Source organism: Chiloscyllium plagiosum, unplaced genomic scaffold (genome assembly GCF_037043375.1).
Source record: "Chiloscyllium plagiosum isolate Xiang-an unplaced genomic scaffold, Cpla_swu_hap1 HiC_scaffold_33, whole genome shotgun sequence".
NCBI lineage: Eukaryota > Metazoa > Chordata > Chondrichthyes > Orectolobiformes > Hemiscylliidae > Chiloscyllium > Chiloscyllium plagiosum.
Window position 1 is genome coordinate 12123530 of NW_028270171.1, and position 26678 is coordinate 12150207.

Sequence of the window (26678 nt, forward strand, 5' to 3'; positions counted from 1 at the left end):
GGTCCCCAAATTGTTGAGTTGCTAGGTGCTGAGGGATGAACCGCCCCTCCCTCTTTATTCATGCATCTCATTGGTGGGTTACAACAAATATACTTTCGAAAAGATCTCTCCTTTGTTTTCTCGCAGACTGGTTAATTTGCCTTAAAAAGAGCCAAATTAACCAGTCCTGGACAAGTTAACAGACAAGTCACTTTAGTAGTTACTAAATGCAAGAACAAATAATAATAGAACTCACGTTGATAACAGATAAGTGAATCCAAAAATAGGTAAAAGATATTTAAATCAGTCTCTTTGTGATTCATGAAGTATTGTTAGTGGAAGATTGATACTTGAACATTCGATTTGGGGATTCTTGATTTTGCGATTAATGGAAATCCTTTTGTCCTGTTTTTTTGACAATGGTTGGCTGGTATCATTTACATCCTGTTTCCTTCTGACCTGCTGATTGGTTAGCTGGTTTCTAGTACTCAGAGTTAGGAAGGCATTTACCTATAACACAGGGGTGTCCAGTCTGTGGTTCTTTGACTGACCTTCATGGCACACTAATACTTGAACCCAGGCTTGTACAAGAGTGCTTCAGTTGGCAAAGCTTCTTCCACTAACACACTATATTCCACTGGTACACACAGACCAGAGTTGCAGGTTTTTAAACTCCTTTTGTTTACATGTTAGAAAAGGGCAATAAACAATAAGAATGTCTGTAAGAAGTGGCTTTCTGCCAAGAAGGGGATCCTTCTCATTATCTCTTCGTGTTACATCCCACTCTCTGTTTGAAGTTTCTCTGACATTCTTTCGACACAACAATCCATGGGTCCCATATAGGGCTTTGCGAGACAGTGACTGAATTTATCCCCGCAGTCTTTTTTCAGTCTCTTTCAAAAAATATATTTTGGAGCTAAAATGTAAAATGCCCATAGCACTTAGAGGTTCTCATCCATCGTCAAAACACTTTGAAAGTGGGAGGTTGGGGAAGTTTGAAGCATACACTTGGATCATGTATTCAAGACATTCCAACTCCAGACAATCATGGGATAAGATGGTAATTCTGTTAGGATTGTCCCGGCTACCATTAAACCCCCTCATGCAGGCTGAACCCGAACAGGACGGAGCCAGTGAGGTTTCCTTCAGTTCCCTCAACCTGAACCCCATATGGGCACAGTGGGCGGATCCTGACACCATCTTATAGAAAGGCTTCTCCTTTATATCGATGTGAACCATAGCCACAGTTTATTTTAAAGTGTGTAAAAATCTTCCAGTGGACACATGCATCCTGAGGCCCCCTTCAACTGCCCACCTCTGCCAGCCATGGAAATCCAAATCTAAGGTGTGCCCATCAGCTCACTTCACTGTCTACCAGCCCCGATAGGAGAGGTCTTCCCCAGATGGCCAGTTAATAGGCAATGGGATAGGTTGAAGAGAGGGCCCCTAATATCGATCATAAAGCAAGCGAACTGCAAAAGAGATGGAGGAGAGTGGGGTGGAAGGGTGAAGAGAGAGGGGAAGAACAAATGAACAGAAGCTGAAGCTAACATGAAGAAGTTTCCTGCTCCCAACAGTTGAACTTAGGGTCATGTATACACCAGGGACTTTATCACGTCAGGAACTGCGTGATCACATAGCTCACTCATATCAAAAAGATCACCAGCAAATGACCCTGCTGATAAACACAAATCTTGTTGTCTTTCAGCCTGTGTGTTTTTTTATATTGGATTTTGAGTAATTTCTCCTTGTTTGGGGCCTGATAACCCATTGTTATGTCAACATCATTAAACTGGAGCAGGGCAGAAACTTGCCAGAGGGAACATTCCACAGGAGCCGGCCTGGAATCCGACAGATAAATTCTCCAACGCCAGTGTGTCCTGCAAACACTTAACTCTCCTGAGAATGACTGATTCTACACATGGGCTACATTAACTATCTCCGCATTGGAATGAACTTTAGCATGTGGTCTAGTACTCCAATGGTGGGGCAAAATGAATTTGAGGGATGTGGGAGAGCTCAGATAAATTCAAATTGAAAAATTCTGTGGACTGCAGGTCAAAGGGGTAAATACCCTTGGGGGTATGGTTAGGAAGGCAGGGGCTGACATCCCTATCTTCCCCCATCTCTGCGGGGGAAGCCATCTCCATAAACTGGCAGTTTTCATACAGTGATGGTGGAGTGGGTGAGGGAAGAGTCTCACACACCGTCGGTAGAAAGCTGTCTGCCCTACAAAATGACCCTTAACAAGGCCTTTAATTGTAACAAGCAGATGCTCATCACTTTGGCACAGAAAGCCTTTATAGTTTGCTGCCTCAACATGCCTGAATCCGGGTGGGGGCATCGTCAGGGTAAGGCTCCTGTCATTTTACTGCCAACCCGCTTCTCAGGTTGGTACCTGTATGTTGGTAAAGTTCTGCCCATTTGACTCTGTCATCTTGAGTTCCTCGTGGCTTTCTCCAATGTAAACTCTTGACCAATCAATGTCACTTTTCTAACCAATCAACATCCTTTTCTCCTGTAATATAAGTTATTGTGATCATTCAAAATTTGTCATTTGTGCATTTGTCCTGATGGGTGCAAGACAACAGGCTTCAGTAAATTATCTTTTCCTCAGTAATATTCAAATTCTGTTCTGTTTTGTCAACAGCTTATTGTTGCCAGGTTTCTGTCTGTTGCTGCTATACCCTCTGCCTTCCAAGACTGTGGCATGATCCATGTATTTTTTCAACCTATTTATCCATAGTAACTGTGTGATTAACATTCTACTTGGCAGGTGAAATATGGAAACGTCGGAAAACAGGTGCAACAAGAAGTGTACTACTAAAAACCACATCATCCTCACAACACAGTACAAGGGTGTAGGGAAAGCTATTGAATGTAATAAAATCATGCACTCTCAAGAGGTCAATTCCTCCTCTTTATCTACATGTTTTTAATGTCAGCTGTGACTTGTAGATATCACAACACGCTTCTAAGTCCCGAAGGATGTGAGTTCAAGAGAAGCTTCAGAAAATTGAATGCATAATCCAGGCTGACATTGCAGTCCTGAGGGAGTGCTGCAATGTCAGAATTGACCCCTTTCGGATGAGATGTTAAACCGAGGCCTTGTCTGTTCTCTTCCAGGATCAACAGAAAAAGTCCCACGGGGCTATTTTAAAGAGGAGAAGATGAATTCTTCCCTCTTATTCTGACAAATATGTTCCCAGCATAGGAAATATAATGCTGCCATTAACAGGGCCACCAGAATCCATCTGCCCTTGAGTAGACAATGCAGTTGCAACAAGGTACAGAAAAACAGTCTTTTTTTAAAACAATTTCTGTGTTCTCCTTTAACTTGAAAATACAGGGCACAAATCACGTACTAAAATGATGCAACAAACTGTTTAGTACCCAGCTATTGTGAACTGTAAAATGTATAAATAGAAGAATTAATGTCTTGGGGGGGGGGGGAGATCCTGTCAATTTTAAGAAATTTAGCTTGCAATTAGTAAATTGGCATTTTGAAAACATTGCAAACAAGCATTTCATTTCACAATGCACACCTCCTTATCAAATTGGCAGCCAATTTAATAAAATTGTAAATTCATCTAACTACTGAGATAGATGTTTTAATAAAATGCACTGATGATTCATGTATTTATTTCACAGGCTTTGCTACTATATTCCCAAAGAGAAATTACCAATAGCATGAACACATTTAGGTCCTCATTTTTAAAGAATGTGACAACAGTTGCCAAGGTGATAATCAATTCCAGTGATTGACAGGTATGTGAACCCTGGGGATTTTTTTTACTGTGCATTTGCGCATGCGTGTGTGGTACTCCACCTAGTGGTGGCACTGCCCTCAAATGCAGATAATGATAAATGATTATTTGGTTGTTATCATGTTGCTGTTTGTTGGAGTTTGCTGTGTATAAATTGGCGATCACATATCCCACATGACTACAGTGACTATGCTTCAAACGTCTGGAAAAGGGCTTTGAGAAAGCTGGAAAAGAACATTTTGGGATACAACATATAAGTAGCTGAAGATATGGTGGATGTAACATGCTCGCGAAGAACAGTTGTATCTGGACTGACAGTTCCCAATTCTCTCACCATTAGGAGAGTTCCTCATCTCCTGTCTGGGTCTGTTGTAAACTCATTCATGGAAATCAGTTGCAATAATTGCCCGTTAATGTCATTATCACATTACTGGGAGTGAAATCTAGATTAACCTTTCTCATTCTTTGCCCGAGAACTCCCTTAAATTGTTTTCAAATTCTTCCATGGCCTGGCACACCCCTCCCTCTCTGTAATCTCCACTCTCTCTGTAATCTCCTCTAGCTCCATAAACTTTGAGAAGAATGGGCTCTTTCAATTGTGGCTGTTGTGCAGCCCTTATTTTAATTATTCTACTATTGGCATCCAAGTCTTAATTGCCCAAATTTGAGAATGCCCTCCTGACATCTTTCCCCCATTTTCCACTACCTAGACACTCCTCTTTGACCAAGCTCTTGATCCTTAAGTGGCTGGGTGTGGAATGTTGTTTTATCACTCTCCTGCGAAGAGGGTACTTGGGGTGCTTCATACATTAAGGGTGCACTAAATAGTCATTTGGTAACACAGAACTTAAGTCTTGCAGTTTTATCTAGTTGCTGTGATGGGATTTGAACCCCATGTCCCCAGGGCATCAGTTTGGGCTTCTGGATTACCAGTTTAGCTACAGTAACTCCACCAACTCCCCAGAAACAGGGTAGCAAATGGTATAATAATAGCAGCCACAACTTATTTTTATATTGCTGATGAAAGACACATTTTGTCAAAGCTTTTCATTTTCCATTCATCAGGACAATTTGCAAGAATATCAATTTAAGGTTTTGTTCAGAGGAAGGAATGTATTCAGCAGATGTACAGTTTTTAGTTTGTAGTAACCTCCAGACCAATAGATCTGGAAGGAAGTCCTCAATATTTTGACTCAGGTAAGTGGAGCAGAAAAAAAACCCTGTTTTTTTCTCTGAAGTTCAATGAGGAGAATGTAGTGAGTTAGCCTGCGTCTGTTTGTCTCTTGGACAAACAGACAGAATCACATCTGGTGTGTGCAGAAAGTCAGCAAAAAGAAATGCCTGTGACCTCATCATGAGTGTGAAATTTTAAAATGAACATAGGAGCAATACTTTACTGGAGTTGAGTTTCAATAGAAGATATTGCCAGGAAAAAGGGTTGAATCTTCCTTTTCTGCTGTTATGATAAACTCATTCCAAATTGTCAACTAGCTTTGTTTTCTTTCCCTTATCTCTAATAAATTTATGTTATTTTGTTAAAAATACATCAGTAGCCTCGTACAATTATGTTCAGAAATTGATCATCACGGTAAGTAAGTTGCAAGCCAAGTTTTACTCTGCAAACTCATTTGTTTAGTATTACCATAAACTAGGATTATAACTTTCGGTCAGCAACAAGATGGTACAGGAATCTCCATAAAGTGCCTTGTGTAATACTTTACATCTAATTGTTCCTGAAGTGAAGTAAGAAAACTTCATTAGTAGCTATTCACCCTCCCAGGCTGACTGGCATTCACTCCTTTATCTGTCCAACTGATCTTCTCTCTCTTTTAGCTCCATCACCACGTATTATTCACTCTTTACGCCCTTCTATCCTCTGCATAAAAATAATCAACATTTTCCTAGCTACAGTTCTGAAGAAGTGTTACTGAACCCAAAACATTAACTCTGATTTCTCTCCACAGATGCTGCCAGACCTGCTAAGCATTTCCAGCAATTTTTGTTTTTGTTTCTGATTTCAAACATTGTCGGTTCTTTCATTTTTTTAATTAAGAAAACTCCTCCCCACGTCACCATCTCCATAACAACCACTTGTTACCATCCTCAAGAGAGTCATGTGAAATGGTCCTTATTAACCTCTTGCTTAACCTTTCTTTTCCTTCACTTGCTTGAGCGTTTTATTGTTCCTGTTAACTAGCAATAAGTTACCATGGAAATGTCTGTCCAAGTAAATACTATGGCCTCATTCAAGACTAGTGGGGGCTGCGTGGGGGGTGGGTGGAGGGGAATAATGGCATGTAAGTTCAGGTTCCGGATCTCCATCCAGCTCCCAAGGTGAACTGTATTAAGAGGCTAACAAAGACCTGTAAACAACAAGAACAGATAAGCCACACCCTCCCAATCACGAGGGAGACTGATTCAGAGGGGAATGGTGGCTGACTGCTCCCTGATCTCACTTGGAAAGAGGACAAATGGCATTTTCTTTCAATCTCCATGGCTTGCAGAACAAAGGCAGCATTTGTGGCCTCTTCCGAATTGCCCTGGCAACTGAGTGGCTTGCTTTAGGTAGACCGTTGAATCGAGTGCGTCATGGGGATACTGGAGTCACTGGAGTGGGGGCTAGACTGGGCAGAATTACAGGCTTCCCCTCCCCAGATTAGGACAAACAGATTTTCAAAACACAAAACCAAGAGCTCCCTGATGTAATGTTCCCTCATAACGCAGATCTCCCTTTGCAGTGTCTCAACACCTTCTCGGTAACGGGGCCTGGACGTGAACTGGCACCTTTTCTGCTTTTTCAAAGTTAATGCAAGTCCCAAGGAAACCATGCTCTGGTGATGCAAATAAGTTGGACATGTGCCTTCTGCCTTCCTGTCCCACCCCCACTCACGCGGAAATACTTCCCACACCTTATCCCGCAGTGTCACATTATGGGATGAAACAGTGTGCGATACCAACTGTTTGCAGGTGGCAAAGGGCCACCAATGGTGTTGATTGCAAGGTGAAGCCACAGATCAAGGATGTATGCATGAACCAAATTGCAGTGAATTCATTCAAACTCATTCCATTCCTGCAGAATCAATGGGGAATCTGGAAAGCGGAATCTTTGAACCATCTCGAGGGAAATGTCAGGACACTGGGACATTTAATTAAAATTCCAGACTGTCCTGGCCAAACCTGAACACTATATCAGCCAAGATCATTGGTCACCCCCTAAGAGTTGGCCAAAACTAATAGGAAAATAAGTAGGCCATTCAGCCAATTGAGTCTGCTCTGCCAGTCAATAACATAATGGTTGATCTGATAATTTTCAAATCCCCTTTCTTACCTTTTCTCCATAGTCCTTGATGCCATTACTGATTAAAGACCTGTCAATCTCAGTCTTAAATATACATAATGATCCAGATACAATAGCCCTCTGCAGTAAAGAATTCTACAGATTCACTGCCCTCTCAGAGAAGAAACTTCTTATTTCTGTCTTAAATTCTGAGATTATATCCTCTGGTCCTGGACTCTCCGCAAGGGGAAACAACCTTTCTGCATTTACCTTACCAAGATCTTGTATGTTTCAAAAAGATTGCCTCCCATTCTTCTATATTCCAACAAGTACAGGCCCAATCTACTCAACTCTCTTCATAAGAAAGTCCCTCCATTGCCATTATCAGCCCAGACACCCTTCTTTGGACTGCCTCCAATGCCAATATATCTTTCCTTAGATAAATGGTCGGCTGTAGTCCGACTAGTGCCTGGTATATTTTTAGCAAAACCTCCCTACTTTTATTCGCTTTGAAATAAAAGCCATCATTCCATTAGTCTTCCTATTACTTGGATGCTTTTATGATTCGATTAGATTAGATTAGATTAGATTAGATTAGATTAGATTAGATTAGATTACAGTGTGGAAACAGGCCCTTCGGCCCAACAAGTCCACACCGACCCGCCGAAGCGAAACCCACCCATACCCCTACCCCTACATTTACCCATTACCTAACACTACGGGCAATTTAGTATGGCCAATTCACCTGACCCTGCACATCTTTGGACTGTGGGAGGAAACCGGAGCACCCGGAGGAAACCCACGCAGACACGGGGAGAACGTGCAAACTCCACACAGTCAGTCGCCTGAGTCGGGAATTGAACCCGGGTCTGGCGCTGCGAGGCAGCAGTGCTAACCACTATGCCACCGTGCCGCCCACCATTCATGGACATGGAGTCCCAAGTCCCTCTGCTATAGATTTTCTCCATTTAAGTAATATTCAGCTCCTCTGTTCTGCCTGTCAAAGTGCATAATCTCTCATTTCCCCACATTATATTCCATCTGCTAAGTTTTTACCCACATGCTTAACCTGTCTATGTCCCTCTGCTGACTCATTGTGTCATCCTCACCACTTGCTTTCCCACCTGTTGTTGTGTCATCTACAAACTTGGCTACATTCACTTTCCCATCTGGTTTTTCCCACAATCCAGAAGCATCCCTAAATTGTTTTTTTTCTAATCTTATTGTTTCAGTCCACTAATTTCCATTCAATTGTGTAATTTAGCCTGGTTGGGTTTGAACCCATGACCTCTGGCTCTGTCCCTTAAAAGAAACTGCACTAATCCACATGTTTAGGGAGAAATTATAGGTTATAACCAACCAAAACAGGTTAGGCTTACTCAGAAAGTTTCCTATGTTCTCAGTGCTATGTTTAAAGGGACATTCTCTATGGTTTTCAAAGATTGTAAGATTGAGGAACTGGACAAAATTGTTACGCAAGCAAGAAGATGAATGTTGGCTTGGTTCAACATGTTATTTATTTGAATGCAAAAAGGGGGAAAAGGGCAAATTTAGTGTCAGGAAAGCTTCTGGTGAAAAATGCCATCAGGCGTTTTGAAGGGCAGCCAGATGGTCAGATGAGGAGAAAACAAATAGAAGGTTTGTGCTGATAGAGTGAGATGAAGAGAGAAGGGAGGAGGTAAATCGGAAACATAAAACAGGAGCCTGCGGAGAAGAAGCTGGGTTTCTACTTGTGATGAGCATCATCAAGTTCAATTGGATGCCTATGGGTTGTGTGTGTGGGGACCTTTGCCAGACAGATGTACAGTGCTCTGCTGTGGAGTGGAATAAGGGTCAGTGAGGTCTGGAGTGCTCTGATGAGGTGGAAGGGCATTGCTTTTGGAATGTGTTGAGTAGGAACTGAGCCCTCTTGCTGAAATAAGTAGCTTGTTTTCCCCCTCTCTCCCAATTCCAGGTAGCTTTTATTTTACACGGGGAGCACCTCTCTTCTGGCACTATACCCCATAACCACTGGTCAGTCCTGACCGGCTGTTGCCAACTTGGAAATGGGGGTTTTCTCTGGAGGAATTGCCACATGGCTGCCCATAGTAATCACTGTGCATATATGGGTGGAATGGCCTCTTGCTTTAGCTGTAGATTCTGTGCCTCCCCCTCTCCACACCACTTTCAAGACATTGTCATCAAACCAGAATGGTTTTGGATGTTGGGGGGGGGTCTTCATAGGATTTAAAGATTGGTCTCCTGGTCACCATCAGCCAGGGCGTTCAGAATTCTGCATGTTTTCTTTTTCATTATTGCTGAATATTTTCTGTTACTGGTGAAACAGCAATATTATTTGAGTGGCATAGGGAGATCGGTTGGAGGGAAGAAGGGATGACATGTGGCAATATCTATAGAAAAACATCCATTTCAGAGGTCTCAATATCAGCCAGGAGTGGCTCGGGTGGGGAAATCATAACGCTGTTGGTCCATCTGCTGAAGTGAACATTGCAAGGTTTGTGAAGGTTTGTAGCTCAGGTTGAGGTTTAGGGTGTAGGTTTGCTCGCTGAGCTGTAGGTTTGATATCCAGATGTTTCATTACCTGGCTAGGTAACATCATCAGTGGCGACCTCCAAGTGAAGCGAAGCTGTTATCTCCTGCTTTCTATTTATGTTTGTCCTGGATGGGGGTCCCCATCCAGGACAAACATATAAATAGAAAGCAGGAGACAACAGCTTCGCTTCACTTGGAGGTCGCCCCTGATGAAGTTACCTAGCCAGGTAATGAAACATCTGGATATCAAACCTACAGGTCAGCGAGCAAACCTACACCCTAGAAGTGAACATTATATGAGAGTTGGAGAAAAACAGCGAGATAAGTACCGAGCTCCGATTTCAGGGAGTGACCTCGGTTCCTATCCTCAAAACTTTCCAAAAGCAGTGACTCTTCCCCTCACCATAACATTCCGACCTCACCTAAAAACATCGAAAATAAGAGCAGGAGTAGGCCATTCAGCCCTTCAATCCTGCTCTGGCATTCAGTATGATCATGGTTGATCTTCCAAGTCAGTACCCTGACTTTGTCCGAATACTCTTTGATCCGCGAGCAAACTTACATCCAGAATCTCAACCTGAGCTACAAATCTTCTCAAAACTCACTCTTTGATCCCTTTTGTCTTCAGACCCATATCTGGCTCCTTGAAAACATTTGCCCTCTACCGCTTTCTGTGACAGAGAATTCTACAGACTCACCATTACCTTGGTGAAGAAATTTCTCCTCATCTCAGTCCAAAACGGTCTATCCCATATTCTTAAACTCTGGCCCCTGGTTCTAGACTCCCTGGTAATCAACAGAATCCTTCCTACATTTACCCTGTCTAATCCTGTGTGAATTTTGTAGGTTTCTGTAAGATCCCCGTCTCATTCTTCTGAAGTCCTGAGAATAAAGCCCTAATTGGTTCAGTCTCTCTTCATATGTCAGTCCATCCATGCATCCAAGGAATTGGCTTGGTAAATCTTCATCACAATCCCTCCATAAGATTAGATTAGATTACCTACAGTGTGGAAACAGGCCCTTCAGCCCACCGAGTCCACACCGACCCTCCGAAGAATAACCCACCCAGCCCCATTTCCCTCTGACTAATGCACCTAACACGGCCAATTCACTTGACCTGCACATCTTTGGATTGTGGGAGGAAACCCACGCAGTCACAGGGAGAATGTGCAAACTCCACACAGACAGTCACCCAAGGCTGGAATTGAACCCTGGTGCTGTGAGGCAGCAGTGCTAACCACTGAGCCACTGTGCCACCCCAACATGAAGCTGACCTTTCAACAGATATTTCATAGAATTCCAACAGTGTGGAAGCAGACCATTCAGCTCAAATAGGCCTCCCAAAAAGCATCCCATCCTCCCCCACCCTATCCCTGTAACCTTGCATTTCCCAAGGCCATAGCCTGCACACTAAGGGCAATTTCACAGCCTATCCACCAAACCTGCACAACTTTGGACTATGGGAAGAAACTGGAGCACCCAGAGGAAACTCACACAGACACAGGGAGAAGGTGCAAACTCCACACAGACAGTCACGCGAGGTTCGGATCGAACCCGAGTCCCTGGCACTGTGAGGCAGCAGTGCTAACCACTGAGCCACAATGCCACACAAAGAAATCAAGTTAAACAGAAGCCATGCATTGTGGGAGAAACACAGCTGGTATGGCAGCAACTGCGACAGTTCAGAAATCCAGCCAAATCTGGCCTGTGCTTGCTTCCCACTGCCATCACGTGAGGTGTATTGAGTTTGATTTGCTAGCACTGCGTGTTCTCTCTTCCGTGGTAGTTCAATTTAAAAGTGACTGCCCAAGCAGGGACTTGAACCCTGGACCCTCAGATTAAAAGTATGATGCTCTACCGACTGAGCCACCCGGGCTCATGTAAAAAATATGGAATGCTTCACGAATTTGCGTGTCATTATTTAACTTGCCTTATCATACTCCACAGCAGAGTGCTGTGCACTTGTTTGGTACAGGTCATCACATGTACAACTTGGGGACACTCAGCTGAACTCAACAATGCACATCATAACGGAATACTTCGCTTAACACTCTTGGCTTCCTTTCTTTGCAAACATCACTCTCAAATATATCCATCACTGACAAAACCTCACAAACTGGGAGCAACCATTGTTGCTTCATTTTCCACCCCAGCTTGACTCGTTCAATCTACCTACAGGCTGCCTCCTGTCTCGATGTTTCATTATGAATCAACTATTCTGAGAAAGAATTGTCAGGAGACATCTTTTGGATCAAGGCGTGGGGAAGTTGCGACCAAATTCCTTGTGACAAATTCTCGCTGTTGAATGCTGGGCTTTCAGCTACCGGAGCAAGAGTGATTCTTTACTAAACAATTCAGGACAAGACAGGACCCCTGCATCCCACTGGGTTACAAACCCTTTTATGCACCTGTGGAGAAACACCACAATGCTGCACACTACCCAACTGTGATCCCTCCACTAGACTAAGTGGTGACATGGGTTTCCTCCGGGTGCTCCGGTTTCCTCCCACAGTCCAAAAAATGTGCAGGTTAGGTGAATTGGCCATGCTAAATTGCCTGTAGTGTAAGGTAAAGAGGTAAATGCAGGGGAATGGGTCTGGGTGGTTTGCTCTTCAGAGGGTCGGTGTGGACTTGTTGAGCCGAAGGGCCTGTTTCCACACTGTAAGTAATCTAACCTAATCTAATCTATAACACCTTAAACTCAACAAATGAGGAGGTGATCGCTTGGCTTCAGGGATTTGCATTCAACAAATAAATAAGGCCAGAAATTGGGATAATGAATGACTGCTTTTCTGAAAGATTACCAAGACATCAATAAAAAAGAAGCCAAGATTCCCTGAGATGAGTTTGGCAGAAAATGTGTAAATTTTGTAAAGTGGTGCAATTTAAGTGTGTCATATTTAGTAGACATGTGAATAAACTTTATCTGATTTATGTAATGTTTAATTTTATTTGTGGTTTGTTTCCTTACATCTTTGATTCTTCCCAATAGACAGTTGGAACTTACAGCCACATTTAATGTCTCTTTTAGTTCCTTCACTATTTTTTTCCCAAATTGAGCACACACCATCTTGCTCTTGCCCCATAGTTAGACCCATGTGACTGTGTTGGGATGAGTACTCTATAGTTCTCCATTAACTTTTGACATATGGGAAAGATGGCAACCATAACCAACGAGAACCAGCCAGCAGCAACCACCATCAACTTTTGCCAAACTGCTCCCAATTTTGAATTGCTTTCTAGACTGCACTGTTGACCTGCTTAGCATCGCTGTCGAAAAGAGTGGTGTTGGAAAGACACAGCAGGTCAGGCAGCATCTGAGTGCAGGAGAGTCGACGTTTTGGGCATAAGCCCTACACCAGGAATGCATCATTCCCTACTCCAGGTGGTTGAGATTAATACAGAAGTTCCCATAAGCAAAACAAATACGCTGAGACCTTCAGGGCTCACAAGAAGCAGATTTAACAAAAAAAACGAACTCTGAAAGGTCACCACGTGATTCAAGGACATTCAAACTAGAAGGCAAAACCCAAGCTTCAATGGTACCACTGTCACTGAATCCCCAACCACCCACATTCTATTCTAGACCAGGAGCTTAACCAGATTAACTATAATCATTATCATTACGATCAACAACAACAATTCTGTTAAAAACAACTCTGTTGTTATTTGTTTATAGGAAATGAAGGCGAGGCCAGTTTACATTACCCATTTTGAATTGTTCCTGAGACAGTGGTGAAGATTCTTGAACCAGTGCAATCTGCATAGTGGCTTGTATTTCTCTAAAACGGCAAAACAAGGGGTCTCAGACTCAAGTTGAAACTGAGCCATATAAATAGTTTATTACGGCAATTCAAGTGATCCAAAGTTTGGTCAAAGTTAAGTGTTAAGACATGTCTTAAAGGAGGACAGAGAAGGTTACATAGAAAATTCCAGTGCTCGGTACACAGGTGTGATCATCAATGGAAATTAGGAATGTGTAAAAGGCAAGAGACCTCAGAGGGTTATACAGCTGGAGGTGGTTAGAGGTTTATCACAGATAGTGGTTGAAGCGCGTAGCATCGAGCATTTGAGGGAAACAGTTGAGTGAGGTTGATATAGATGGGAAATGATGGGAGGAGGCTTGAGTGTAGCAGAGACTGGTTGGGCCAAATAGCCTGTTTCTGTGCCATATGTCCTGTGGAATCCTATGTAACTTTCAAAGGGATTCAAACTCAAGGATGAGAATTTTAAACTTGAGGACCGCGAGACAATGAGGATCAGTGAACACAGGGTTGTCACAGGAACTTGGAGCAGATTAAGGTGCAAATGGGATAGTTTCAGCTGAGTCCAAATTTCAGAGGAAGGAAGATAAGAGGCCATCTTGATTCAAGAGAAGATCCAGATTTCCACAAAATTGGGGGTGAGGGACACAGATGGGAACAAATGTATGTGGAGATAATTTGAAACTTTCTTCCAAAGTTGATAAAGTCTTGCCAGTCAAGAAGGAAAACAACTTGGCTTTTAAGCAGGTGCCACTGGCTTCCCGACAGATGAAGCCCAGGTCCTGCAACACTCTGAACTGTACCATCGAGCAAGGAAGTGACATTACCCACTCATTACTAACAGGGCACAGTGGATTACGGAGAAACCTCGCTGCTTAACGTCCACAATAAGTGAGCGACAGGCATTACCATGAACGCGTGCATCTGCCAACTTGGGCCTCTGAGTAAAAAAAACTGTTCAGGGGAAAAATGACGGAGTGTGCCACTTGCAAAATAAATCTCCCTTTGTCTGACTAAACAAAAAAATTCCTAAATACGGTTTTAAGCAGATTATGGACTGACCCATCTAAAGCTTCTAGGCACCTGGTTGTTTCAGTTTTTGAATGGAAACAGCTGGGTGTGATCAGCCTAAATTGCAGAGAAAATGCTGCCTCAGTGTTGCTATGGTTACTGGAAGACTGCGAAACCACACAATGCAAGCATGTCTAAGTACTTTATGAAGCTCCTGCCTTCTGAAACAGCTCACCTGCAAGTACTAAGGTGAATACACTGAGATTAGCCTGAGTCTGGAAAGCAATTTCTGTCCCTTTTGTGGACCCTAATGTCCATCCTCATCCCTGACCCCCTTCCTTACCCCAACCCTCTTCCTCCTGTTATACTCAAAAACACATTGGTATTTAAATTGACTCCAAATCTACTTAGCCGCATTCCATTAAACACACACCTACTGATTACTAAATCCCCATTTTTATACAACAAATTCAAACCCAATTAACTCTCAATTCATATAGCCATCATCTGTTCCCTTTTTCCATTAGGTCTCAAGGAGCCTTTGTGGTGCAGTGGTAGTTCCCTACCTTTGAACCAGGAGGCCTAGGTTCAAGTCCCATCTGCTCCAGAGGTGTGTTATAACATCTCTGAACAGGTTGACTTTAAAAATACCTTCCTTAGGCATTCTTTCAGACCATATTAGGTAGTAACATCCTAACTCTTTTGCTTCAAACCAAAACTATTCCTCATTCTCAAACTTTTCCCTACCCCAACTCCTGTTTTAATCTCAACAGCCTTCCTAAGCCACTGACCCCTTCCACGTTCCATTTCTCTTATTCTGAAGAGCTGTTACATGGCAAACACTGAGAGGTTGCTCCCTCTTGGCTAGGGAACCAAGAAAAAGGGTGCACTTTCTCAGGATAAGGGACTGATCATTTAGGACCGAAATAAGGAAAAAAATCACATTGAATGGGTTGTTAGTCTGTGGAATTTTCCATCTCAGGAGATTGTGGATGCTCCATCAGTGCCTTTATTTAAGGCTGAGATAAATGGGTGTTTGGTCTGTTTAGGGAACCATAACGTATGGGACCGAGAGAGAAAGTTGAGTTGAGGCAGAAGTTGAGCCAACATTACCATGAACAGCGGAGCAAACATGAAGTTTGTATGATCTACTCCAGCTCCTGTTTCTTATGATCTCCCCCTCAACCTGCAATGGGATTTATCTCTAAAGAGAATCAAATGGCAATATGCCAAGAGTTGTATCACAACATGAATTGCGTAAGTGGTTCAGGCCAAGCCATAAGATGAGGAAGCTTCATTCCCCTATTGGTTGGATCAAGGCTTTTGGGGGCACTCATTGAAATACCATTGCCTCATCATGGGTTATTTGGGACTGCACTGTTCTCCTCTGCCTGATGTTGTTAGTTCTTGGCAGTGAAGCCATGAACCAACATTTGCAAGTCTTTCAATCAGACACCACTTCTGCATGTGCAGTAATAATAAGGTTTGGGGCCTATTTTGATTTCAGGCATCCTCAAGGGTTGGGGGAAAATGATGGCAAGTGCACTGATATTCTAACCATTTTAGCAACATTGTCTCTAAAGTGTCAAATTGTACATCAGAGCACATCGGCCTCTACACACACACACACATGGGGACACACACACACACATAAGGACAGTCTTATAATAGGTACATAACTGACAAACAATGTTGATTTCAGATAGTTGGCAAGAGAAAGCAATGACAACATGAGGAAATTCAATTTCACACAGCGAGTAGTTAGGATCTGGAATACACTGCTTGAGGGTGTCAAATGAGGCCTTCAAGAGGGAATTGGATAAATATTATAACAGAAAAAAATTTCAAGGCTACGGTGAAAAGGCAGAGGAGTTGGAATGGCTTAAAATCTCTTCAAGAGAGTGTCCATGGATATGACAATGACCTCTTGTGCTGTAATCACTCTATGATTCGAACCATAATGTTCTATACGATTAAGTGTTTATGGAGTAACGTCTCTGTGGTGATGCAGGAAAACAAAAGGCCCTGGTGAATAAGTTGGACAAGTGTTTTGGCACCCAATGCTGCAGGCCCTTTTCAAAAGGGCTCCTGCCACATTGAGTCAAGTTCCTAGGAGTGACCCCTCCCACCCTGGTAATGCTCTCCTATAACCTCTTCCATCATGCAGATTTAAAAGCTTGAACACACACACACCGGCAGGTTCAAGAACAGCTTCTTTCCTGCTGTTATTAGACTGCTGACTGGACCTCTCTAACTTCAAACAATGTTTTGTGCACCACCTCTGCAGCTGTAACTTTGAGTGTCTCGCTCTGTCTAAGCACCCTACGATCTATATTTCCTTTATTTGTTAGGATCTGCCTGTATTACTCACAAAACAAAGCTTTCCACTGTACTTAGGTACATGTAACTGCAATAAAACAAATCAAATCAAATGTTGACACCATTAGTTATTGGTTACTGATGTGAAATGGTTGTTTCAATTGGTCAAGAGCTGGTCATCATGACAACAACTTCTCTCTCCATTTCCTGTTAGTTACTTGATGCTATATTTTCAGCCATTTTACAGAGTATTTTAGCAGCTCAACAACATCTAATCAATCATCAAGGAGGGAAGACAGACAAAATGACTAAAAGTCATTGGACTTTCCACTTTTCCTCCTATCATTTTATCAACAAATGCACAAAAAGGTTACATTGCTGAAGCAGAGACGGAGTGAATTTCTATTCTATTGAGATTGTAGATAGTGTCTATTACTCATTCATTTTTTACTAATTAAAAATGCAAATCAGCACATTTGATCTTAGAGTTAGCCACATGTTGTTATAGTGACTATTCTATCAGCCATGCTCAGAAACAGGGAAAGTTAATCAGCAAGCCAGATCTAACAGCTCACTGATAAAATCATTTCCTCTCCTGACCCTCATAGACTCATAAACCTTTACAGCACTGAGGGAGGCCATTTGGCCCATCATGTCCTCATCAAATCAACAAAGATCTGAGTACACTGATCCCATTTTCCACCTCTTGGTCCATAGCCCTGAAGGCAATGACATCACCAGTAAATGTCTACTGATTACAGGTAAATGTTATGAAAATTTCTGACTCAACCAGTCTTTCAGTTAGTAAGTTCCATACTCCAACCATGCTCTGGGTGAGAAATTTCTCTTCAACTCTCTTCTTAGTCTCTGCCACGCACCTTAAATTCATTTGTCCTGGCGATTAACCTCTCTCCTAATAGACAAACTACCTTTGTATCCATTTTCTTGACACCCCTCACAATCTGATACACCTCTATCAGGTCCCCTCTTCCCTTCACTACTCCAAGAAAAACTGCCTCAGTCTATCCAATCTTCTCATAGCTCAGACCCTCAGATACCTTCTCTTGTGCTGGCCCATCTTTCCTATAATGTGGTGACTGCATACAGTACTATAGTTGTGGCCTAACCAGCATTTTATACAGTGCCAGTATTTGCCTTTTTAACCACCTTAACAACTTGTCCTTTTATCATCAGGGATCTTTGGATATTCACACCAAGGTCTCTTGACTTAGTCCGTCAGCACATCCCAAGGTCCTACCATTCATGGTATAATCCTTTGCCTTGTTGGCCCTCTCCAAGTGAATTATCTCACACTTTGCCAAATTGAATTCCGTTTGACATTGCTCTGCCCACCTCACTAGTCCATTAACATCCTCCTGCATTTTACAACCATCCTCCTCACTATTTGCCACCTCAACAATTTTTGTGTCACCCAGTAACTTCTTGATTATGCCCCCTACATATAAGTACAATTCATTAATGTACACCACAAACAGCAAAGGCCCTTAAGACAAACCCTGCAGATCCCCACTGGAAACATATTTCCAGTCACAGGAACCTCCCTCTTCCAACACCCTCTGCTTTCGACCTCTCAGCCAATTTTGGATCTCAAGAGTCACTTTGCATTGTATTATATGACAAAATACTTTCTTGACAAGTCTGCTATGGCAGACCTTTTCAGAAGCTGTGCCAAAGTCTATGTAGACTGTCCAACTGGTGGAAACTTTGTTTAGTCTCTCCAAACCTTCCACAAGTTTGAAAACTGCAATCTGATTTCCCCTGAACATTCTCTGTGCTCTGTTGAAAAATTGTTGCTTGTATTCTCTCCACAAAACTGAATAAATGTTGGCCTTGTCATTGATGTCCACATCCCATGAGTGAATACATTCATATACACACATACACACCAGATATAAACTTTATGAGTGATCTCTCAATTGAGGCTTCTCTTCAATGTAAGCATTCCCAGACTCTTCAACCTTTGTGTAGTTCTGTGCTTGATTAGGTGAGTCTGGGAACTGATCCATGCTCACTGTGCTTGATGGTTTCAGTCTGGGTGTTTACTCAGAGCAAAGTCAATAGACACCACAGAGGCTGAGTGCTGGAAGCTGAGCTGTAAACATGAAATCAGATATTTTGTGACTGCAGAGATGTTTTACCACTCTTGTACATAAATCCATTGCACACTTAGAATGTAGTGTCATCTCTGAATGGGTATGAGTTATATCAAATATATAGTGTGCTATAGTTCCCATCTCTCATATTTGGTGGGCTTTTTTTGAGTTTCTACTGCCTGGATGTATCTTCCTGCAGTACAGCACAGAGGTCAAGTATGACCATATCTGGGTCTTATGCAGTTGTATAATGAGCCTTTGAAGATTTTTCCAGCATTTAAGAGTTGTTAGCCCTTTCACTGTTAATTTCATGAAATTGAAGAGAAAAGGGAAATATTTGAATTTATGTAGAACCTTTCATGAGATCAGAACATTCCAAATCTCTTCACACCCAATGAAGCAGTTTTGAGGTGCACTCTTTGTTGCAAAGCATGAAAAACAGAAGTCGATTCACACATAGCAAAGTTAAAAATCACACAACACCAGGTTATAGTCCAACAGGTTTAACTTGAAGCACTAGCTTTCGGAGCACCACTCCTTCATCAGGTCAACCACCTGGTGAAGGAGCGGCGCTCCGAAAGCTAGTGCTTCCAATTAAACCTGTTGGACTATAACCTGGTATTGTGTGATTTTTAACTTTGTACACCCCAGTCCAAAACCGGCATATCCAAATCACACATAGCAAGCTGCCACAAACAGTAGCTTGATAATGGTCAGATAGTCTGTTTCTTTACAATGATAATTAACATTGGCCAAGACACCATAGAGTCATAGAGATGTATAGTATTGAAATAAACCCTTTGGTCCAACTCGTCCATGCCAACCAGATATCCTAACCTAATCTAATCCCATTTGCCTGTAATTGGCTCATATCCCTCCAAACCCTTCCAATTCATATACCCATCCAGATGCCTTTCAAATGCTGTAATTGTACCAGCCTCCACAACCTCCTCTGGCAGCTCATTCCATACACATACCACCCTCTGTGTGAAAAGGTTGCCCCTTAGGTCTCTTTTACATCTTTCCCCTCTCACCCTAAACTAATGCCCTCTAGTTCTGGACTCCCCCACCCCAGGGAAAATACCTTGTCTATTTACCCTATCCATGCCCCTCATATTATAAACCTCTATAAGGTCACCCCTCAGCCTCTGATGCTCCAGGAAAAACAGCCCCAATTTATTCAGCCTCTCCCTCTGGTTCAAACCCTCCAACACTGGCAACATCTTTGTAAATCTTTTCTGAACCCTTTCAAGTTTCGCAACATCCTTCCTATAGTAGGGAGACCAGAATTTCACACAGTATTCCAAAAGTGGCCTAACCAACGTCCTGTACAGCTGCAGCATGACCTCTCACCTCCTGAACTCAATGTCCTGACCAGTAAAGGAAAGCAGAGAACTCCTTTGCATTTCTTTAAAATCATCCCATTATGGCAGATGGTGCAATTTGGATTCAATAAATATCTGGAATAAAAAGCTAACCTAATTGTTTAATTAAGGCATTTAAGAGGGCATTGGCAGATTTTTGGATAAAAACAGTATACAAAGATATGGAGGAAAAGGAGATTGGCACCAGGAAATGAGGCTCATTTAATGAGCTGGTGCAGGCATGATGGGCTGAATGGTCTCTTTCTGCGCTGTAACACTTCTGTGATTCTGTGATGGTGTCAGATGTAATCAATGTCAATGGTTTAAAAGCCCATCTGACTCATTAATATCCTTTAGGCAAGGAAATCTGGTGTCCTTACCTGGTCTGGCTTACATGTAACTCCACATCCAGATTACATCAGGTTGGCTACTACTTACACTTACCCAAAATCCTAAGACTCATCTTACAGTCTCTACGTCTATTTCAGAAGCCTCCATCAATTCCCAGCCTTCATCGCCTTCTCTGACAACCGTATTTGTGACAGTAATCACACAGCACACAGGTGGAGGCCATTCGGCCTACCATGTCTGAACTGGCTCTTTGCAAGAAATGTCCAATTCACCACCCACCTGTGATTCCACATATTCCAGCCTGGTAGCCCTTCCTTTGCAAATATTTATTCCCTTTTGAAAGTTCTGATTGAAACTGTTGCCAACTCCACATTCCATATCAGAATAAGTCACTGCGTAAAAAATAATAATTTTCTCTGTGGTTCATCCACCAATTCTTTTCAATCTCTGTCATTTAGTTACCCGACCACCTCCCAGTCGGGTTGCATATTGTTAATTGCCAATAATGTACACAGTAACTCCTCTTCCTTTGTGCAGGAGCATCAGGCTCTGATCATTTGCTTCCAACTGAGGAGTCACTGTGCCACATCACTGTAATATCCTGCGTTTGCAACATGACTTTCAACCCTGAGTGTGTGGCATTCTCAAATTCTTCTCTCTCAGCTCGGAAATGAAGGAGATTTCAGCTCTGATACACAAGCCTGGAATTCAGCCTACATGATGTCCGTCACACTCCCCTCATCTTCAACACAACTTGACGCCAGTTATTCTTTCTGATAGTCAACATTTGTTTGCGATGACTCAGTCTCAGGCATGTAAGGCTGGATTTGACCCAAGTTAACTCTTAAATCCCATGACTACTAGATCTTCAGGACTGAGGAATTAGGAAGCTTTAGCTATCCATATCTAAGATCTCCATGTCCCCAATTGTGGGGGCCATTCACCCCTCCCAATCTCATCATCGCAACAGTAGGGGTAGCTCTACCCCACTGACTGTAGGAGGAGTTCTACCCCAACCACTCCAACTGCAGGGGAACACTATCCCCAGCCCTCTGATAGCAATGGGAGCATTACCCCAATCCCTCCAACTGCAGGGGGGAGCTCTAAAGTCCCTGACTGCAGTGAGATCTATAGAGGCCTTGGTGTAGAGGGATAAATGCTCTTGACCTCTGTTGTGCATTATGCCTGACATAGGGAACTTATTAGATGGCAACCCACAGGTGTCAAACCCCCAATATCTGGAGATGTCAGATTTGGATATATAGCTGGCTTCCCCCAGGTGTATGTTGCTAATGACTACACACACATGACACAGAGAATGCCATATCACAACACTGCGGAATTCATCAACAGGAATGAGTTCCATTCCACTATTGATCACTGTTACCACTTCCTGGAGATGTATGCCCACCGTCCTGGCAGCTGCCACGATTCCTGCATCTTGGAACACTCTTGTGTATGTGGGTTGCTTGAGAGTCCAGGGGTCTTACAAGTTTGATCACTGGGAGGTTAAGGACTACTCATAGTGACCATGGCTCATGACAGCACTGGGTAACCCCTTAACAGATACAGAGCACAGATACAATGTTGCTCATGCTTCAACTAGGGCTGTGGTGGAGCAGGTGATGGGGCTGTTGAAGATAATGTGGGAGGACTCTCCAGTATAGACTGGACAGAGAGTGCTGCACTATTCCAGCATTACTGTGCACTCCACAATCTGAGAAGGCCACAAGGAGATGTGCTGGATGCTGAGGAACTGGGAGAATGGAAGCAGTCTTCCAGGAAGGAGAAGGCTGAGGACAAAGGGAAGGAGGAAGCTGTCCTTGTGCATAAAAGAGCCCTGTTGTGTTGGGTGTTACAAGCCAGACTGATGTGAATTGGGTGCAGCAGACCACCATGGAACAAACAATAGTCATTAGTCATGATGCCAATATTTGGTTTGGTTTGTGGAGGAAGAGCCACAGCCTCTATTGGTTTTGTCTGTCTTCCCTTTCGGTGGCTGTAAGTAAAAGCTCATGTTAGGAACTGTCTGATTGCTTTCCCAAGTATGATGTTCCTCTCCTGGACGATGACAAGATGTTGGCATACAGTGGGCACTGGGGACAGGATGACAGTGACCCGGAGAGGATGGAGCTATGCTTGGTGGTTAAACAGCGACTAAGGTAAGAGAATGGGGTTGTATGTGTGAGGGGGTGTCAGCCATGCTGGCTATGGGCCGTGAGCCATGTGGATGTCTGCTGTGCCATGGCATTGCTGATCAGGGGCCATGCCAGATTGCATGGAGTGGGGTGTGTAGTCAATGAGGTGAGTTTGGTAAGATGCAGTGAGAAATCGAGCTGGGCTACATGGTGATAATCCATCCAAAAGCAAGACACAACTCGCACTTAGCCAAAAAAAGTAAAATTCAGTCCAACTGGTGTAGTAATTGACCATCTGTGTCTAGTTTATAAGTGAAGAGTCTGTTTACTTTGCCCAAGTTTGTCTGTAAGTCTCTAAACTGGGCGATTGGGAGTTTAGAATTCATGTCCATGCTGGTTTAATGCTATTGATAATCACCATCAGATTAACAACTGAGTTACAGACAATGATTTAATACAAATACATTAATCCCTAAAGTCTGACTTTTAAAGTTTATATGCAACTATTTAAGTTTACTTGTTCACTTCTATTATGTCTCGTGACTTCTGTTATTGCAGGTTTTCATTAATTTTGGATCAGGAGCTAAGCAATTATTATAGTGCTTATGGTTCATCATGTCTCCCTCAGTGACTCTGTCTCGATCTTCCTCTGCCTGGCTGGAGGCTCAGTAAACTGGACCACTGGCTGGCCAACCACATGGGACTCTCTTGTCTCTTTGATCCATCAGATCTTAACCAAATCTCCTTGCCCTTCTCACCCCATCCCCTCAAGCCTGGCTCAAGCAATTTGGAGACATATCAGGCCTTTGTATACAGGCATGTCAGACGGAGTACTTTCCCTTGATCCATGTGATCAACAGCTTCAATAATTTTAAAAGCCTCAGTTAGATCACGCCTTGAAAAATAAGTGAATACAAGTGAAATTGGAAGGGTTCTTGTGGAATAGTAGCAGTGTCCCTACCTTTGAGCCAGGAGGTCTGGGCTCAAATCCCACCTGCTCTGGAAGTGCGTGATAACATCTCTGAATAGTTTGATTAAACATATATACAAACCTATTAGGTGGAAACCTTGTGATTCATCAGTCTGTAATAATCTTGCATCTTAAATCACTCCTGAACTTAGCAACAATGATGGAAGTGCAGTGGCTCAAATTTGACTATCCAAAACCTAGAGCTGCCTGATAATTGGAATGCATTCATAAACCTCCTCGGGTCAATTTTAATTGAGTTAACATTTTTAAAAAACATGACATTCAGTTGATAGCTGATACATAGGCTATGGTATGGTTCCAGGTTAGTTATCGACTTTAGCACTTCATTCATCAGTCTATCTCATGCTCCAAGTGAGTCTTGACTCTCATTGGACTTGGCTTGACCAGAACTGTTCATGGCCCAAACCACCTGACCTGAAATCTGGCAACATCCGAAATCCAGGATCAATCAGTCCCACGGGTGCCGAATTCTGAGTTCCCTACCCTTAGAATGAAAGGAAAACCACCCATTTCTTGCTTGCTGTCCTGACCTTGATATCTTGAACCAGAAATTGCCAAAATACAGATGGGATACAATGGGCCTTTAACTGACCTCAGCATGTGTCGGGTCACTTTTCCCATACAATGAGTGCCTAACAGGTACAGTTCCAGAGATAGGCTGTAATTTGGTGACTGGTCATCACATGCTTCACATCCTTTTCTTTCCTGGTCATTACTATAACCGTGAGCAATGTCAAAGGAGATCAGTTAATAGAAACTCTACATAGAGGAATCTCAGTCAAGACAAAGGTTTTTTGACAGTTGGAGAACCTGATTTAACATGTTCAGTAATGCTTGCAACAGGTGCTTGCAGAACTACATGATCTCAGTATATATTTTGAAATGTATTTTTATTCCATTTGTGATATGTCTAGGCTGGCCCGGCATTTATTGCCCATCCCTAATTGTTGTGGAGAAGGTGGTGCTACTTTCTTAAATTGCTGCAAACCTTAGGGTGTGGAGACAGTGAGGATTCTGTTAGGGGAAGGTGTTCCAGGATTTTGACCCAGCGACAGCAAATGCAGTTCCTCTCATTCTAACTGCAGTCTGTTTTGGAATCTCCAGGGAGATTAACGTTGTACCGTGGTTCCATTGCACTCAGTCAGGTATTAACTCTTTCAGAACCTTTCAAACTCATATAAAATCAAAAATCAGTATGCAGAGGACAGGGCCAGGTAGTGTCAGATTGATCTCCTGTAAACAATCCCTTCCTCCCTACAACTCTTACTTCCAATCCACAAACCTGCAACTGAACAGTCATCCATTAAAAAAAGTTGATAAGTTGAGAATTACCAAGTTGGGACAAAGTGGGACTTGGACACCAGAATGGACTTCTTGGGCCAAATGGCTTGTTCCTGTCCTGAAAAGTGTAATAATTCCATGCAACACTCAGCCAAAATCAAAAGCTGAATGCAAAGCATATTCATCACCAGCCCAACTTTATCCCTGACCGCCATCTCAACTATTGTCATGTGAATGAGGTAGTTTGAGGCTCACCTTGTATACATTGGAGCTTGGAAAGGTAAGAGGAATGTATAACATCCTGCAGGGTCTTAACACGGTAGATATGGAGAGGATGTTTCTCCTTATGTGAAATCCTAGAACCAGGGATCACTGACTCAATATAAGGATTGCTCATTTCAGACAGAGATGGGGAGTTTTTTATTTTCTCTCGCACTGGGTCATGAGTCTTTGGAACTCTCTGTCTTGAAAGGAAGGAGAATCTCTGAATATTTTTAGGTCGATTAATGTTTGAGAAGCATGGCAGTGAAAAAAGATCAAGGCAAGAATGAGAGTAATCAGATCAGCCACAATCGTATTGAATGACAGAGCAAGCTTGAAGGGCCAAATGGCCTACTCCTGCACCTAATTCATATGATTGTATGTGACCAACCAGACATTACAGCAACCACAAACTTTGGCTCCAATGTGGCCTTCGTTCAAACTTTAAAAAAGGCAAACGTAAGAAGAAGGAGAAGTGGTTTCGACAATAAGTGAAACAGGCTCCCAAATGCAGCAATCTTCATCCCTTCTCACTGACAGAGCTTCTCGCTGTCACCCTCAGGGTCATCTCTCTTGAGAGAACCAGTCTGACTGACATTGACTTTCATCATCTCTGTCCAAATTGACATCTAGCAAATCAACATTTCCAGAACCGAAGGTTCACACGACTAATTCCTGGGATGGAAAAGCTAGCCAAAGAGGATACGGTTGGACAGGTGAGGCCTGTATCTATTTGAATTTAAAAGAATGAGAGGTGGTGTTGTTGAAATGTAAGATTCTGAGGGGTTTTGATAGAATGGATGCAAAGAGGATGTATTTCCCTGTGGTGGAACATAAGAACAAGGGGTCAAAGTTTAGAAATGAGGGACCTCCATTTTAAAGCTGAGATAGTGAACAATTTTTCTTTCCGAGGGTTGTTGGTCTGTGGAATTTTCTTCCCAGAGACCAATGGAGACTGGCTCATTGAATATATTCAAGTCTAAGTGACACAGATCCTAGATCAACAAGGGAGTCAAGGATGGCAGAGGTTTGGGTCCTCAAGCAGTAAGATTGGAGAGGGTGGATGGGCCTCAGACTGAGTTGAGGTCAGCTCAGCCAAGATCTTATTGAACAGCAGGATAGACTCGAGGGGCTGAACAGCCTACTACTACTCCTACATCTTGTCTTCTTTATCACCCACCATTGTAAAGCCAATGGGGTAATTGCCCGCCATTTTACAACAAATGGAATAAAGATCTGACAAATGGTTGGCTGTTCCCTTGCCAGAAAACATTCAAAAATCAATGCCACTGCCTCCTAAACTCATTTGTTTAGTTTGATTCAATGACCTTCCCTAGTCATTCATTTCACAGCTTGATTGCCCTTTGGATGAAATGTTTTATGAGTCTATTGAGGTAAGCTAATGTTGGTCATAAATAGTTCATTTTACGATAGATGCCTGAATGTTAATACAGGGTCAACAGGGGAAATAATTTCCATTGTATAATTCTGTTCCTAGAACCACGCAGGATATATCCCACAGAATCTAA

At 42.7% G+C, this 26678-nt stretch overlaps 1 long non-coding RNA gene and 1 other non-coding gene across 2 annotated transcripts in view; both read right to left on the bottom strand.

Moving 5' to 3' along the window:
- The window catches only part of LOC148141209 (uncharacterized), a 239297-nt gene that overhangs the window by 134052 nt on the left and 78567 nt on the right, over window positions 1-26678 (bottom strand). Inside the window, exon 3 of the long non-coding RNA XR_015752559.1 lies at window positions 13264-13337. This is a non-coding gene — a long non-coding RNA (uncharacterized LOC148141209). The remainder of the gene's footprint in view (window positions 1-13263; window positions 13338-26678) is intronic.
- Window positions 11359-11431, bottom strand: trnak-uuu (transfer RNA lysine (anticodon UUU)). The gene has a single exon. It is a non-coding gene; the product is annotated as a tRNA-Lys (tRNA).